General features: G+C 38.8%; 1 pseudogene; it reads left to right on the top strand.

Annotated features, from left to right (window-relative positions):
- Positions 1–6,935: 6,935 nt before the first annotated feature.
- Positions 6,936–7,743, top strand: LOC147929633 (uncharacterized; annotated as a pseudogene).
- The last annotated feature ends 9,338 nt before the right edge of the window (positions 7,744–17,081 follow it).

The raw sequence follows: 17,081 nt of genomic DNA, 5'->3' as shown, positions 1-17,081 counted from the left end.
AGTTAGATACCTCAGCTTCCGTTTTCTCACTTGGTAAATTTGTAATTTCCAACAGATTAGTCTGAACTAGCAACTCCTTATGCTGCTTTGGTGATGGTGACAAATCAAATACAACTTTCTCTTCCTTAGAAACAAGAAACATCTTTTCTTGTTGGTAACTTGGCGTGACAATAGACGTTCCATCAGTTGGTCTAGAAGTCCTCCTTGGAATATGATTTGAACCACGATGGTGATGGTTGGGAACATATCGTTTCCTCAAAATAGACTGCAATTCTGCCCAAGTCTCAATAGGGTGTTGTCCATTTCTCCTCCTGCTTATCACCAACTGATCCCACCAAGTAATAGCATAATCACAAAATCCAGTGGCTGCAACTCGTACTTTCTCCATTTCGCGATAGTTTTGACAACTAAAAACCGACTCAATCTTTTTCTCCCACTCTAGGTATGCATCTGGGTCATTCCTGCCTTGAAAGGTAGGAATATTCAACTTATTACCTCCAATGTTGTCATCAGTTTGATACATGCCATCTCTGTGTTGTGGCCTCCTATGGCTTGTTATCTCTAGGTTGATCTCTTTCTCTTCTATGGTGCAACATTTGTGGTTGTCTTTGTTGTGCCTCCGCTTGAACTTTATCCAACCTCTTGTAGATTGTGTTCATCTCAACCCTCATCAACCGTCGCATCTCTCCAATAAGTGCTTGAACTTGTGGATCAATATACCTTTTTTTTTATTAGAACGAGTTCTTCTTTTTTTTCTCTATAGAACGGGTTCTTCCTTCTTTTTTTTCTCCTTTTTTTAGTCTCTTTTTTTTGTTGTTTTTTTTCTCTTGTTTCTTTTTTTCCCTTCTTTTTTGTCTTTTTTTTTCTTTTTAAAAAAAAAATAATAGAAATAGAAATAGAAGATGAAAAGATGAGAAGATGAAAAAATAGAAAGAAGATGAAAAGACATAAAATGATGGAAAGAAGGTGAAAGGTTAGAAGATAGAATGATAGATTACCAAACTCAAGGGTGTGCTCTGATACCACTTGATATGATTCTTGAGGCTTTAATACCACTTGATATGATCTTGAGGCTCTGATACCACTTGATATGATTCTTGAGGCTCTGATACCACTTGATATGATCCTCCCAAGGATTCGGCACCTTTGAGTTGGTTGATAGAGACACATTGACTCTAAAGACAATGGAGTCTCCAGAATAATGATGGTGGAACAAATGGTCGCACAAGAGTTGCAGAAAGACTCTTGATATACCGGTTTAATCTTTCAGCCTTGCACCAAAAAGATCGGATCTCTCAGCCACGCACCAAGGAGATCGGGATTTTGACTATTGGAATCACACCAAGTAGTCGGTTTTGATTGTTCGAATCACACCAAGCAATCGGTTTTGTTCACAAATAACATAATTGAATCACTCTCAAAAAAAAGAAAAGGTTTTGATAAAAAGTTGGATTCATTTTTGGCCATAAGCTCTTGAATAAGCCCATTAAGTACATTCCTTGATCTTTTAACTCTTTGACTCCTTGATTCAATTTGCTGATGAGAAACAACATGAACTTTATCATTTCTTCATTTTGGACTTAGTAGAAAACAACTCCTGGTTGCCAAACATAATTCTGGAAGCTCTTAAACCAATTGGACCTAAAACTCTTCAAGTGTAGAACTAGATCAGACCTTATGACCTCCTTTGGCAAATGAGGCCTAACCTTGCAGTTTGTAGGCCAAATATTGTGTTCTTGGGCTTTTTGGAAACAGAAGAGATCCATTGACATCCTCGAAGTGGTTTCGTGTCGAAATTGTTGCTGAGTTGATCTGTGTAACACGATCTTTGGCTCATATGAGAAACTGGGACTAGGAAAGATCCACTGACTTGAAAATATCCATATCTTTCACATATGAACTGCTATTAATGTGATTCCAATTCTCAGTGATTCCATGATGGATCAAGATTCCAGAACAGTTTGTTTCATAGCTTGAATACCTCTGGATTAGTCGTAATCGTCCTTTCAATTCTCGTAGGTCGAAGTTGCGTAGCCATGAGTTCACCTGAGTTGTAAAATGAATAACTCTTTCATCTGAACTCTGATTGGACTGATTCCACCTCGATATATGCTCTAGATGAGGTAAGAATGTATCCTAAATAGTGTTTTGGCTGGAAGAATTAATATGTGACTTCGTTTGGGTTGAGCAAGACTCAAGGGTCGTCTTGGATGGTCTAATGATCATATCAAGAATCCCATGCCACACACAAGCATTCAATCCAACATCTACATCACAAAGCAGCAAACCCGTACCTAGAACCGTATGGGCTCTCATACCAAACTGAAACAACCCGACCCATTTTTTTATTATATATATATATCCTAATATCTATTGATCCCATATTCACTAGCAAGCTACCCCAATAAATAACAATGAGCGGATAACACATAAACAAATCCAATAAACCAATAAAGAATAACTTAAACCATTCAGGAACAATCCAAAGCATAACACAAAGTCATAGAACCAGCAATCCTAACAACCGTTCTAGACAACTATGTTCCACTCTAGCATCTTATCAAAGACACAGAGCAAACAACCGAGCCTCTAGAACATCCTTAATGAGGCGTAAGTATTACCTTCACCACAACACAAAAGAGAGGCGTAAGTATTACCAGAAATACTTAATGAGGCAATCCTTCCATCTACTGGGCTATACAGAAGAAATAAGATCTCTCATGCCACAATCAACAAACAATAAAACAAACCAGACATTACACAAAGCAAACATGTCATCAGCCGCTGCTGAAGATTGGTGTCGACCGACACCCGCCTGGTGTCGATCGACACTGAAACCTGTGAAGGGTGTGTCGACCGACACCCAACATGTATCGACCGACACAGACCACCTTGCGTCGACCGACACACTCCTTGTATCGATCGACGCATGCTCGAAATTTCACGAAATCCCTAATTGCATCGAGCGACTCCTTCACATGGCATCGATCGATGCTCTTAGGTCAAACACGCCGTCCTTGCATCATTGTCGACCGACACAAAACTTCTGTCGATTCACATTCCTATCGAGCATCGCCTCTTCACGATCAGAAACTCCGAATCTTGCCTCCAAACTTATCCAATCCGTCCAACACGAACCTAGGAGCATATCTAAGCCTCAAGAGTCACCAAAAATGCATAGAACTCACAAGAAAACAATAACACATCACACAAATTATAGAAAACGGAGATCTTAGCTTAGATAAGCTATGGTTATGCACTCACCTTTGCCAAATGATGAGATCTCACCAACAATGACGAAAAACACACCACCAACCATGTTCTTAGCCTTTGATCTCTAACCTCCAAGCCAAAAACTCTCAAGAACTTTGGCAAAAGCATTAGTGAACCTTCAAGAAAACTCACAGGAACTTTTTGGGAAACGCTTTCTCTCTTTTCACACAAAGGAGGCGACAAATAGGTTTTCTAAACCCAAAAATGTTGATGCCACACCTTAAATACGTCCCCCAAACCGAACCAATTTGAATCGAGAAATCCTAAAATCGAACCAAACACCCGGTTACACACTGTGTTGATCGACACCACGTCAATGTTAATCGACACACCCACTAAATCTCCACTTTTTGGTTCACGGATGTTACAGCTTCACTGAGTGTTTATGACAATACTCATGCATCTCAATTTGTGTTGGTGGTGCAGGTAAAGGCAAAGTATATTCGTGGAATCAAGGCGATGAAGAGGAGGATGTTCTAGAGGCTTGGTTGTTTGTTTAATGCTGTTGTTAGCTTGCTAGAATGGAATGTAGTGGTCTAGAATGGTTGCTTTGGTTTCTGTTTTATTGTTCTATGACTTGGTTTATGTTATTGATATCGTTAGTTAGAGGTTATTGAATCATTTATTTTGGGTATTTAATTCATTGGTTTATGTTGGCTATTTCACTGTTTGGTTTGAATGTGGTTAGGCTGTTAGTGAGTATGGGATCACTAGTTTATTATTATATATAAAAAAAAAAAACAGGACAGGTCGTTTCAAGCTCAAGAATGCTTAACTCTGGAGTTCTCTCAGGATCCTTGTCCGAAAAGATAATTACACTAAAAATTAAATGTAATATCTATTGCAAAGAAAGAAAGCGTAAATAAAAGCGGTTTAAAACTATAAGACTAAGGCCTTGGGCGTCATCTCAGGGTTTTCATGGTTCTAAACAATATTAAGTGTCAAGATTTAACAAGTTATCACTAATTTCGGTCTAGGTTCTCAACTACGAAACACTAATGAACTAACAACCTATTATCATAGAATAAAAGTCTAAAGTCTTCATACTCCGTTACTCAACATACGTAGCTAACGAATCAACCAGCTAGTAAAACAAGTATGATATAACGCTAGTAAAACAAGTCTGATATAAACAAGTCTGATACGATGTTTCGGTATAAGACTAGTTCGGAGAAGTAGGATAACGCGGTTAGCGCTCCCATTCCCTAGATCAACACTTGGTTATCAATCCAAGCACATGCATTAAGATAAAGATGTCCCAAAAAAACTCTAATATAAAACCGGAAATAAGACCATGAATTCCCCTTGAATCAGCCCATAAAACCCAACAAAGAAAACTACTCGCTCATGATGCAAAGAAATGACATTGATATTATAAAGTATAGCATCAAAGACGATTCAATAAACAAAAGGGGTTCAAAGGAAACTTTTCTAGATGTCACAAAAGTATCTTGTCTCCCAATAAGCAATGAAAGTATGAAAGAGCTAGAAAGAGTATAAAGAGAGATAGTGGATCTTCAAAGGCAAACAGCAGAGCTGAAAGAGGGCGAGCTTCGAGGGCTGTGGAGGAGTCTACGGTCGTCTATAGGGTTTGATGTGATCATAGATGGAGCTAAGGAGGATGAGCTTGTAGCTGAGCTTGAACATGAGGAAAGTGTAGCTGAGCTTGAACCAGAGGAGCTTGTAGCTGAGGAACCATTGCTTGTACCTGAAGGACCAACGACTAGAGCAAAAGCTAAGAAGCTAAAGGATGCAATAAATGGGCTTATTCAAGAGCTTATGGTCAAAGAGAGCATTGGAAAAGTTATTGGGGATGATACCTATCAAGTCCAACCCACTTTGAACCTAATTCAAGTCCAAAAAAGCCCAAAATAATCACTTTATTTTGTGGTCAAAGAAGAGTGACGAAAATTGAGATACATGCACCTAGAGTCACTTTGGAGGAAGGGATACATGCACAAGAATTGGGCCTTCATTCAACCATCTATCTTAATTGTTTTTTTTAGTTTTAAGACTAGTTAATACTTGGCTTTGTTACCAAGTTTTCTTATCCTATATAAACTCATGTAAGATCATTGAAATAATCATCCAACTTTTTATCAAAACCTTTGCTTTTTGAGAGTGATTCTCTTCTGTTCTTTGTGAACAAAACCGATTGCTTGGTGTGATTCCAACAATCAAAACCGACTACTTGGTGTGATTCCGATAGTCAAAACCCCGATCTCCTTGGTGCGAGGCTGAGAGATCCGATCTTTTTTGGTGCGAGGCTGAAAGATCAAACCGGTATATCAAGAGTCTTTCCGCAACTCTTGTGCGACCATTCATTCCACCATCCTTATTCTTGAGGCTTCATCGTCTTTAGAATCAAGGTGTCTCTATCAACCAACTCGAAGGTGCCGAATCCTTGGGAGGATCATATCAAGTGGTATCAGAGCACACCCTTGAGTTCGGTATTCTATCATTCTATCATCTTCTAACCGTTCATCTTCTTCCTATCATTTTCTATCTTTCAGTCTTCTATCTATCATCTTTCTATCTTTCCATCTTCTTTATTTTCATCTTCTCATCTTTTCATCTTCTATTTCTATCGGATCTCTCAGCCTCGCACCAAGGAGATCGGGGTTTTGACTATCGGAATCACACCAAGTAGTCGGTTTTGATTGTTGGAATCACACCAAGCAATCGGTTTTGTTCACAAAGAACAGAAGAGAATCACTCTCAAAAAGCAAAGGTTTTGATAAAAAGTTGGATGATTATTTCAATGATCTTACATGAGTTTATATAGGATAAGAAAACTTGGTAACAAAACCAAGTATTAACTAGTCTTAAAACAAAAAAAACAAAAAAAAAACAAAAAAAAAAAGAAAAAAAAAGAGACAGAAAAAGGTTCTTTTCTATTCAAAAAAAAAACAGTTCTGTTCTTTTCAAAAAAAAAAAAAAAACGCTTCGTTGTATTTCAAAAAAAAAAAAAAATCTACTTCTATCAATCGGTTCTATTTTATCTTTTGGTATCTCGCTGAGTTTGATTCTGTTTCGCCTATTTTGGAAAAACATTGGGTTTGATTGGTTTCTGTTCTATTAGAACCTTTGAGAGTCACTAGAACACACTTTGAGAGTTGAGAGTAAACACTTGTGAGTGAAACACTTGAGAGTAAACACTTGTGAGGATTTTGTTTTTGTGAGTTTGTTCATCTTGCAGGTTTCTTCAAATATGGCTGACGGAGAAAATAACAACCATGAAGTAGAACAACCCGGGAGACTTCAAAATATCCAGATGGAAGCATTGTTGGGAGAAATGCGGAGGATGATGAGGGTTGAGATGAATGCAGTCTATGAGAGGTTGGACGAAGTTCAAGCAGAAGCACAACAAAGGCAACCACAAAACTTGCCTATCAACAGAGGAGAGTAGGAGAGGAGTTAAGAATGCCAAGAGATGTAGCAGCTGAAGATTACTACAGTCGTAGTGGAAACTCATCTCAAGGAGGCCGAAGGAGACCTAGACGTGTGCGAGAAGGCAGAAAAAGAAATGATGATAACATTGGAGGGCTGAAGTTTAAAATTCCACCATTTATTGGGAAGAATGATCCAAATGTCTACTTGGAGTGGGAGAAAAAGGTAGAACAAGTTTTCAATTTTCAACACTATTCTGAGATCAATAAGGTGCGAATGGCGGCTGTTGAGTTTAGTGAGTATGCGCTTAGCTGGTGGGATCAGTTGGAGACTTCACGAAGACGTAATGGCGAATATCCGATTGAGACTTGGGCTGAGATGAAGGCTATCATGAGGAGAAGGTTTGTTCCGGGCCATTACCACCGCGATCTGCATCAAAAGCTAAGGAGACTGACTCAGGGAAGTCGAAGTGTGGAGGATTACTATCAAGAGATGGAGATTCTTTTGATAAGAGCTGATGTGGTTGAGGACCGAGAAGCTACTATGGCTAGATTCATGAGTGGGTTGAACCGAGATGTCCAAGATAGGCTTGAGATGGAGCATTATGTGGAGCTTGAAGAGATGTTACATAAAGCAATCTTGGTGGAAAAGCAACTCAAGAGAAGAAGTTCTATGCGGATAACTTATGGTGCTGGTTCATCTAACCAAAAAACAAGTTACCAGAAGGAAGAAAAGCCAGTTGCTATTCCAAAGGCTGAAGCGAAGCCAATTGTTGCCAATCAAGTTACCAAGGACAAAGCTGAGGCTACCAGAACCCGAGCTCGTGATGTGACGTGTTATAAGTGTCATGGGAGAGGACACTAAGCGCATGAATGTTCCAACAGAAGAACCATGATTCTCTTGGAGAATGGAGAGTTTGAATCAGAAAATGAAGAGGTAGTTTCTGATTCACTAGAAGAACTTGAAGAAATTCCAGCAAAGGGTGAGATATTGGTGGCAAGGAGATCACTTAGTGTTCAAACTGTGATTGTGGAACATGAGCAAAGGGAGAATCTATTTCATACAAGGTGCCATGTCTGAGATAAGGTATGTTGTCTCATAATTGATGGCGGGAGTTGTACTAATGTGGCGAGTGAAACAATGGTCAAGAAGCTTGGGCTAACTACGGAGAAACACCCTAAGCCATATAAGCTGCAATGGCTTAATGATGATGGTGAGATGAAGGTTAGTATCCAAGTAAAGGTTCCTATTATCATTGGGAAATATGAGGATGAGGTTTTGTGTGATGTTCTACCTATGGAGGCAAGTCATATTCTTTTGGGAAGACCATGGCAATCTGACCGGAGAACAAGCCATGATGGTTTCACCAATCGATATTCTTTTGAGTTCAAAGGCAAGAATATCATCTTAGTTCCGTTGACACCTCATGAAGTTTACCAAGATCAGTTGATTCTCAGGCAAAGGAAAGAAACAAATACCATGAGCGACCCCACAAACACAATTCACCAAAAAGAGAGCGAGAGTTTGAGAAAAACCAAGTCAAAGGCCTGTTAGAGAAAACCCGTCAGGCATTCAAATTTCTTTGTGAGAATAGGAGAAGATTTTGAGGACGTATTCCCGGAGGACAATCCGAAAGGTTTATCACCTATCCGTGGTATTGAACACCAAATAGACTTTGTTCCTGGTGCATCACTTCCAAACAGACCAGCTTATAGGACTAATCCCGTGGAGACATTGGAGCTGCAAAGACAAGTTAATGAGCTCATGGAGAAAGGACATATTAGAGAGAGCATGAGCCCATGTGCGGTCCCAGTCCTACTTGTGCCCAAAAAGGATGGAAGTTGGCGCATGTGTGTTGATTGTAGAGCTATCAACAACATCATGATAAAGTATCGACATCCTATTTCTACTCAGCCTTTGCATGATATTTCTATGGATTTTGTGCTTGGTTTGCCTAGAACTAGGACTGGGAAAGATTCAGTTTTTGTGGTTATTGATCGACTTTCAAAAATGATGCATTTCATACCTTGTCACAAAACTGATAATGCTTTGCATGTTGCTGAGTTGTTCTTCAAAGAAATTGTTCGTTTGCATGGAGTGCCTAAGTCAATTGTTTCTGATGGGGATACAAAGTTTTTGAGTTACTTCTGGAAAACACTTTGGTCTAAACTAGGGACTAAGTTACTATTCTCCACTACTTGTCATCCGCAAACTGATGGTCAAACTGAAGTAGTTAATAGAACTTTGTCTACTCTCTTGCGAGCTTTGATCAAAAAGAACATTAAAACTTGGGAAGAATGTTTACCACATGTTGAGTTTACATACAATCAATCGGTTCATTCTTCAACTAAGTTTTCTCCATTCCAAATTGTTTATGACTTTAATCCTTTATCTCCATTGGATCTAACCCCTCTACCTTTGAGTGAAAGAGCTAGCTTGTATGGGAAAAAGAAAGCTGACCTTGTCAAACAGATCCATGAGAAAGCTAGAATAAACATTGAGGAGAAGACAAAGCAGTATGCAAAACAAGCAAACAAAGGAAGACGCAAGATGGTTTTCAAACCAGGAGACCAAGTGTGGGTTCACTTGAGAAAAGAACGGTTTCCAGCTGAAAGAAAGTCAAAACTGATGCCTAGAATCGATGGACCCTTTGAGATCACAAGAAAGATTAATGATAATGCTTACCAACTTGATCTTCAAGGTAAGTACAAGGTGAGCTTGAACATGAGGATAGTGTAGCTGAGCTTGAACCAGAGGAGCTTGTAGCTGAGGAACCATTGCTTGTACCTGAAGGACCAACGACTAGAGCAAAAGCTAAGAAGCTAAAGGATGCACTAAATGGGCTTATTCAAGAGCTTATGGTCAAAGAGAGCATTGGAAAAGTTATTGGGGATGATACCTATCAAGTCCAGCCCACTTTGAACCTAATTCAAGTCCAAGAAAGCCCAAAATAATCAACCAACTCGAAGGTGCCGAATCCTTGGGAGGATCATATCAGGGTTGTGCTGGAGGCGGTTTCAATCATAAGAAGAGCACAATGAAGGTTGATAAGGTCCAGATCAGAGTTTATAAAAGAACACAACTTTAACTATTTTTCTTCATATCCTTTATCATAATATTGTAGAAGTATTTATACATGTGAAGGCTATAGATTAGAAGATAAACATGAATCAAAGTTTTAACATAGTCTACCCAAAACCACTAACAATAATAAGATCACAGATGATATTCTCATCGTTTCTACCCTTATCCTAATCGACAGTAGTTTACTTTGGTTATGTTCTCATCAATACTCCACTCTCCAAAAGAACTTTTTCCTCAAAGTTCTAGAGAAAAGAACCTACATCTTCGTAGATAGCTTCTTCCCATCTCCTCCGTCCGTGTCGTCTTCATCACAGCTTGTCCACGATCAAAGGGTTGCTTCCCATATCTTCCAAACGAAGACTCCTTAACACGACCATACCTCACATGGGATGAAACACTATTAGCTTTCTTCACCATTTTCATCTTCTTCACCTCATCATGTAGGTCGCGTTGAAGTGTAACAACATCTTTCATGGCTGCATATACAACCACCATCGTCGAAGTTTCCATGTGTTAATATATATATTATTTTATTTTTGTAAAACAAAATAGAGATTTTAATACCACAAAAAGTGGTCCGGATCAAACCCGAAAATATGATAGAAAATAAGTTTTGATACCACAAAGTGGTCCGGATCAAAACTGATAACTCTCTAATTTACATGTTTTAAGCATCCTTTTTTGTCCATATTTTGCATTGTATTTACCCTAACCTTAGCATTTTTAGATCATTTACTGTAGGAATCCACATTTAGTCCATTTATTGTGTTGCATTCTTGCATTTACACTTTTTGGATGAAAACAAGTGCTTTAGAGCCTAAAATGGGAATAAAAAAGGTTAATCCGAGCATGTACCCGAAAGAGCTATGGAGCAGGAAGAACAGTCCGAACCTCAACCCGATCGAAGAGGATCCAAGGGCAGGAAAGACCAACCCAAGGACCTATCCGAGGAGTAACCCGACCACATCCTCGAGCACCGCCTCGAGCAGGCCCTCGGGCAGGACTGGGCAGCTAGGGTTAAAGGGTTTCCATATATAACCCCCCCTCTTCTTCCTCTCGCCCTAGCACGCCGCATACACTCAAACTAGAGAGCGAGAGCTTCTGGGAGAGATCTTGAGCGACTCAAACACATTTTCTACGTTGTTAGGATTTATTTTACATTTCTTTTGCTATTCTTTTAGATTTTTGTTATGTACTCTTCTACTCTACTTTTATTTTCAATACAATGCAATTTTCATTTATCTATGCTTTTGTGTTTTCTGCAATGAGATTTGAGTAGTGAAATAAGGTTTCTAGGGATGGGATAGACAATTTTTTGTTCTTGATCGGTTAGGATGTCTTAGCTTGGATATTTATGTTTTATAAATTCCCTTCTAGATTGGTGTTCTTAATGCTATCAACAGACCGAGAGGTTGAGATTAGATCTAGGGTGTTTAACCATCGAGAGGTGTAGATGAAGTGCTTTAATCAATCGATGCTAGAGATGTACTCACTTAGCCGAAGATATTAGATGAGTAAGGGGTTTCTTGACAATAATGAATCGGTTTGTATTGCCTGCTTTGTCATGTTTCTCCAACGAGAGTTGGGTAGGGGAGTTATTAAGGTTGATTGTTTCTATCACGAGAGTGTTTTAACAAGATTTTAGAGATTCATTGTCTAGGAAATATTTTCTTGAGGCATGTAGGACATCCATTCTGGTCAGGAGCGCTTAGGAGTCGAGTACTCGTACATTTTTATTAATAACTCTTCCCTTACCCAAACAAGTACACGATCACTTGCTTTGAGTATACCTTCGAGCTGTTCATACTCGTCTTGTTTACTTGATCACCCCACCCGATCCTGTACTAAAATGCTTGCATCAAGTGCTTAGGTCGTGTGGTTCTCGTTTATTTGCTTTCTTTTGTTCATTTAGGATTGTTAGATCAAACCCATTGATTTCTTGACTTTACTTGCATAGTTCTGATCATATCTCATCTGCTAGCATAACAACCATTTGGATTGATAATCCTTTGTACTACAACTGCATAGGGAATTGATACCCTGGGTGAAAATCGTATTATCAAAAACCAAGAGAGATAGTGGATCGAAGGTTGCTTGTGATAACACAAAGTCGTCCGGATCAAAAGCAAGATAGCTCTGATATCAAATGATAAGGTTCTAATCAGAGTTTAACAGAGAACACAACTTTAACTAATTTTGTTCATATCCTTTTTCATAATATTGTAGAAGTATTTATACATGTGAAGGCTATATATTAGAAGATAAAAATGAATCAAAGATTTAACATAATATACCAAAAACCACTAACAATAATAAGATCACATATGATATTCTCATAGTTTCTACCCTTATCCTAATCGACACCGGTTTACTTTGGTTATGTTCTCATCATTAGTGTTGATGTTGCATATTCTCAAAGTCTTTATAATTCCTAACAAGAAAGAAACTTTGAAGTGTTCACCGCTTTTGGCAGATCATCTATTGCAACATTGGAATGGTCATTTCAACTTCTGTTCCTGGAATCTATTTAAGGATTTCTGTTTCACTTCTGTTCCATGAATATTCTTCTCCTCTGGGACGACGAAATTAGTGGCTTCGTATGATAGAGAAAAGTACTCCCACTTTATTTTTATCGAACTCGATACAATGTTTATAACGGAATGAGCCTCCAGTACATCACAAAATCATCAACTCGATTCCAGAGCATCACATACGTCACTATCAATAACAACCAATGCATAAAAATCTAAAACAAATGGTATTGAGTTTATATACTCGTTCTAAATCCTTCTGCACATGCTTCTTCAAGTCGCACGTGTTGATTCTTCTCCTTTCTTTCTCCTTGTGTACACGTAATGGAGCTTATCATCGTAGCGGCTCCTAAGTCCTTTTTTATCATAATCCTAAACCATTGGCCACAACCTTTGTGGTTGAGTTCTGTGTAGCGCTTGCTCACCTACATATTTGCTGATTTGCTAATGGTTTGAAAATTCGTTTTATTGATTTATATATTTTCTTATCATCGTAGAATTTATGGTTTCTTTTCTTTGTTCACAAGGTTTTGAAGTTGGACAATTACTTTTGAAGCTTTTTAAGTATGTCCGAGGAGTTAGATAAGCCTTTGCTGGATCCTAATATTTTCAACAGAAATAAGAATTGACTTGGTAAGTGTTGTTTGTTTCCTTATTTTACTCTTAGTACTTGAATTCATTAGTGGCAAAAAGGGTATAATTGATAAATTTGTTTTTTTTTCTATTGGTTAGACTACAATATGTATAAAGAAACAAACAGAGTGGCCGAGTCTGCTCAGAGAAGGAGTATCATCTTCGGAGCCTTCGAACTGCTTAGTGCTCATTTCTTAGAACTAGTATTGTGGAATCTTCGAGCTTGGATTAAGACTTGTGTTAATATATATAGTTTAGTATGTTGCAATTCTCTCAATATTTGTAAAATCTCTTTCACTATTTGTAAAATATTGTTATTAATAATTTTAATTATAATTTAAGTCTTTGCAAGTTAAAATTGGAGAATTCAAAATTCAAATTTGAGAATTCAAATTAAAAATTGGAGAATTCATAACTATTGATAATAAAAAGACAATGCTACTGCAAAGTATACAATAGCACAAAAAAGTATGTTATTAATATCTAAGTTAAGATAGCACATGCAAAAGCCGTTATCTAATGTGGCCGACCTATTATCGCGGGTGATGAGACAGCGTTTTTAATAACGCTATGGTAATATTAAGATAACGTTTTTGTTGTGTTATTAATCATCATTTTTGTTGTAGGGTTGTGATGTTATCATCCACTATCTGCCAAGAAAAACATTTGAAAATACTAGATCCTTATGTGTAAGTGTTGTAAATGTTTGCTTCATATGGACTTATTTGGTCTGAACCATGAACTGGGCCTATATTGGTGTGTACCTCATACAGGATCCGGGTTGTGTAGTCTACAAGGGTAACCCGACATAAGCTCTAGGGTTCCACTATATATATGAAGCTAGGGTCGAAGAAACAGACAAGCTGTAAGAAGCCGCATGCGCTAACGTAGACACGAAAGAATCTGGTGATAACTTGGTGGCGATTGTAGGGCACCGCGCTGGACGCTGTGCAGGGCAGATGCAGAGATGTAGAGCGCAGTGTAGAGAGCATGCGCAGGGGATCATACATGGAGCTTGAAGCTATGCTCAGAACCGTGATAAATGAGCAAAAGCTTGGCTAGGGTCGAAGGGCTGAGAGCCGGACATAACTTAGTCTAGGTTTAAGGTGTCTTTAGGACATTCTGATGAGAGACGAAGATGGAGCTGCTTCTTTGGGGTTCTGGAGGTGTTTCAGGATTATATCTGGAGGGGAGAGCTGAACCAGAGACAAAGAAAGGGGAAGAAGAAAAGCCATATCTATTATGTGTTTTCTTCTTCAGGTTTCTTTGTAGGTAGTAGTTCTCTAAGCTTTGTATAATGTAAACCTTGATTGATTGATAGTGGATGCTTGTGGGAGAAGGTTCCCACACGAGTGCATAAGGGGAACTCGTTAAATCTCTGTGTTATGTTTATGTTATGCATACTGATCTGTGAAGTAGACGAGGAGTAGGGGCAGAGTCGCGGTATGTGATCCACTACAGAGGTGAATTGGGGTCTCCGATTCGCAACAAGTGGTATTGGAGCTCAGACTCAAGATTTCACAGACTTACGCATGGCGTTGTAAACATAAAAGTAGGATCCAGAGACTGTTGTAGAAGAATCGAAGGTTAAATCAATTATGGGGTTGGTTTAAGGTGGAGTTATCTGTAGTGTTTGATTCAGTTTCATGGATGGATGTGTGAAGGTGATTTGCACATGGCTGTGAAGTGGGAATCAAAGCATCATCCAAAAGTCTCAAACTTTTCAAAACAGGAATTCAGTTTCCGCTGCGATCACAAGGTAAATGTGATGTTCTGGTTTGAAGCTTCTGAATACTCAAAACAGTTTCAGTTTAGAGAACCCAAGGATGTAGATATCTTCAACTATTGAAAAGACAATTTTTGGTTGTTGAAAGTCTGTGTAGTGGTGTTCAAGAATTGGGTGAAGGTACAACTACAAGGAGTCACAGATTTACTAAGGGACGTCTTTAGAGGTGAATCTCTGTGTCAGAGGGTTGTTAGGTCAACAAGTTGTGTCGAAGATTCAGATGAGTATAGATGGACCATGCAATTTCTATTGAAGTGGTTAGAATTGAGAGGTGTTGGGTGAATGATTAAGTCTCATGAATGGATCAGGTTGTCAGAGATTTAAAAAGACTACAATCTAAGTAGGTTTACAGTGAATGAGAATGCAGAAGAGTACCCAGAGTAGAAGTTGCAGTCAGTGAGATTTACATTGTCAAGGTGGAGTTTGCTCTAAAAGGTGACTTAAAATCTCTAGAAGACTTTCGTAGATGTTGCAGGACTGTGCAAGAGTTTGCAAGGCAACTGGGGGTTGTATTTCTGCATTGAGAAGAGAATCAGAAACTAGAAAAGTTTTGGTTTGCCTGTTTGCATCTACAGAGATGATCTGGTGGATGAATCTTCTGAAGGTTTCACTTGTAGGAAGTTTACATATTTTGTTGGTAACAAAATGACATTTAATAAGGAAGCATGTGAGTATAAGAGGAATATTCAAGTAGATCTCTAGTGGTTAAAGATGCATGTTTTGATAGACAAGACTACCTAAAGACTAGTGTGTCTAGCAGCATCATTAAGTTTCTCAGGAGAGTCACTTACATGAAGGTTAAGTGAGGATTCATCAATGGTGAAGACATGTCAAGGTGGTATTGATGGATAGTGAGAAAAAGTAATGCATTGGGTTGCTTCATATGGGCTTTTTTGGTATGTACCATGAACTGGGCGTATATTGGTGTGTAGCCCATACAGGATCCAGGTTGTGTAGTCTACAAGGGTAAACCGACATAAGCTCTAGGGTTTCACTATATAAATGAAGCTAGGGTTGAAGAAACATACAAGCTGTAAGAAGCTGCATGTGCCAACGCAGACACAGAAGAAGCTGGTGGTACCTTGGTGGCGGCTGTAGGTTACAGCGCTGTGCGCTGTGCAGGGCAGATGCAGAGATGCAGAGCGCAGTGCAGAGAGCATGCACAGGCATCGTACATTGAGCTTGAAGCTGTGCCCAGAACCGTGATAAAGGAGCAGAAGGTTGGCTGGGGCCGAAAGGCTGAGAGCCGGACGTAACTTAGTCTAGGTTTAAGGTGTCTTTAAGACACACTGATGAGAGATGAAGGTGGAGCTGCTTCTTTGGGGTTCTAGATGTGTTTCAGGATTATACCTGGAGGGGAGAGCTGAACCAGAGACAAAGAGAGGGGAAGTAGAAAAGCCAGACCTATTATGTGTTTTCTTCTTCAGGTTTCTTTGTAGTTAGTAGTTCTCTAAGCTTTGTATATGAAACACAATGTAAACCTTGGTTGATTAATAGTGGATGATTGTGGGAGAAGGTTCCCACAAGAGATGTACTCTCTGCATGAGGGGAACTCGTTAAATCTCTGTGTTATGTTTTTGTTATGCAAACTGATATGTGAAGTAGTTGAGGAGTAGGGGCGGAGTCGCGGTATGCGATTCAGTACAGAGGTGAATTGGGGTCTGCTATTCTCAACAATAAGTATATGAAAAACATTCAAACTATCATCTCTCTTTTGTTTCATTGTCTCTCATGAACGGCGAGATCGGAGGCAAAGATAAGAAAGAAAAAGAAACCTTTGAGTCCTCGATCAGCCGTGTTCATCGTCTCCACCGACGCGGGTGACAGTTAGTGATTCTGGTTCAACAAATCGGTGACTCTGATTAAGCAAATTGGCGTTTAATGATACCAATTGAAGAGTATATGCTTCACCAAATCAGCAACAAATCGAAGAGTTTTCTTTAGCAAATTGACGTTTCTCATGGTATGAATATCATTCAATTTCTATCAATTCTTGTTTATTTGAGGCTATAGAAACTAGGGTTTTATGATAACAACACAGACTCAAGGTTCCTATATTAACTGATTCCTCAAAGCTTTGAGTTCCCCTTTTGTCACAATGTCTTTTTTTATGGCTACTTCTTTTTTGTACTTAATATTCATCAACAACCTATGATACTTGGATTACATGTTGTCCTTATCTCACTTCTCCTTATATTTTCTTCAGTTTCTTGACATGTATATTGCTTTGTGATGGAAGTGTTACAACTGTTGGTGCTTTTTGTCTTGTTACCAAATACTGTGCTTGAATCAGGTGTGGTTGGAACTTGTAGATTGTCTTGTTGGTTTTTATATTGCTTGTGTTTCTCTGTATGTTCTGTATTTTTGTTCTTTTTATGTTTAGA

Source organism: Camelina sativa, chromosome 13 (genome assembly GCF_030686135.1).
Source record: "Camelina sativa cultivar CO46 ecotype springtype chromosome 13, ASM3068613v1".
Taxonomy (NCBI): domain Eukaryota; kingdom Viridiplantae; phylum Streptophyta; class Magnoliopsida; order Brassicales; family Brassicaceae; genus Camelina; species Camelina sativa.
This window is presented reverse-complemented; position numbering and strand designations above follow the sequence as displayed.